This window comes from Megalopta genalis, unplaced genomic scaffold, assembly GCF_051020955.1.
Source record: "Megalopta genalis isolate 19385.01 unplaced genomic scaffold, iyMegGena1_principal scaffold0628, whole genome shotgun sequence".
NCBI classification, from domain to species: domain Eukaryota; kingdom Metazoa; phylum Arthropoda; class Insecta; order Hymenoptera; family Halictidae; genus Megalopta; species Megalopta genalis.
The window spans coordinates 127501-128979 of NW_027476697.1; the positions used below are offsets into that span (position 1 = coordinate 127501).

General features: G+C 42.3%; 1 non-coding gene across 1 annotated transcript in view; it reads right to left on the reverse strand.

The window, feature by feature from the left end:
* Nucleotides 1-238, reverse strand: part of LOC143263476 (small subunit ribosomal RNA) — a 1921-nt gene extending 1683 nt beyond the window's left edge. Inside the window, exon 1 of the ribosomal RNA XR_013036909.1 lies at nt 1-238. This exon is cut by the window's left edge and continues 1683 nt beyond it. This is a non-coding gene — a ribosomal RNA (small subunit ribosomal RNA).
* Between the last annotated feature and the right edge of the window lie 1241 nt (nt 239-1479).

Genomic DNA, 1479 nt, shown 5'->3' on the forward strand with positions numbered 1-1479 from the left:
CGCCACCGATTGGTTTTGATCTAATAAAAGCGTTCCTACCATCTCTGGTCGGAACTCTGTTTTGCATGTATTAGCTCTAGAATTACCACAGTTATCCAAGTAAATTTTAGTACGATCTAAGAAACCATAACTGATTTAATGAGCCATTCGCGGTTTCACCTTAATACGGCATGTACTGAGACATGCATGGCTTAATCTTTGAGACAAGCATATGACTACTGGCAGGATCAACCAGGGAACTATACAATATGTATATATAAAATGGACAAAATTTAAATCCTTTTCCATCGTCGCCTGTTTCATATATATATGTCAGGTCGACACACCACTTTTCTCTTTCAAATATGTACAAGTTTTGCCACATTCCGCGCTTGTAACATATCTTCTTTAACGCTCAATTTCTTTCATTTTTCTACCATACAGATATTTTACCGTACGCCCAAAAACGTACGTATTATATTTTTGTTCTATCATAAAATCACATTTTTCTACGTACGCCAGCTTCGTACGTTTCTATCTTTGCCTTCATAAAATCACAAGATAATTTTATCTTCAAGAGTCTCGCTATTAACATCTTGTAAGATAAATGTACGTCCCAGCTAAAACGTACAAATACTTCAAGTTAAGTAATAATATATCATCGCTATTGACAAATTTTTAAGATCCAAGACACAGTTCTCTCTATATGTTTTAATATTTTTTATGTACTCAAATATATTCAAAGGAAAAAGTACATGGGTGATGCCATAGTCGTGGAAGCGCGTACGCTCACACTGATCTTCTGACCGCCGGAAGCACGAAACCTCTGATCTGGGCAAAATCGGCAAGCCGAGGAAGAACGGACAGGACACATGCTGGACTGGCGAGAAAGCGTGTTCTTCCGCTCGCGCTAGGCATTTCGATTTCTGACACCTCTTGATTTAAAAAATCAGTTTTTTGATAGTTTTCTCTCTCCACTGGGCTATTCATTTTAGCCACAGTTTTCAATTGGTACGATTTGCTTCCAAATCTTACAGATGCATTTTAAAAAATTTTTCCATCGCTCGGACAGAAGAGTCGATTGCTCAGTGAGTACGAGTATACATACAAAGTGCATACGGGTAACCAACCCCGTAGGGCTTGCCACATATGGGCCATTCGGTCAAAGACACCGACCCGTGGCCACGCTGTGTGGAGAAAAGTCCGTAACGTAAACGGCACGAAACAGTCAGGACCGAAGCCCCGAAGGAGCTCTGAGACAGCTTCTCGACCGAGATCGTAGAATTGGCCCAAAACCCGCTCTGCTCCGTCCGCCTCGCACGGACCGTGTATCTCTTATAGATACCGAACGGCCGGCAAGGACGCCGGCGCCGCCGGCCGAATAGCACGCGCGCTTATGAGTGTAAACCGCCGCGGCAACAGACCGCCCGGCCGTGCTGTTGTAACATAGCGCGTGAACGAACGAAAAAAAAATTTATAGTAAACATTAAAATAAATTAC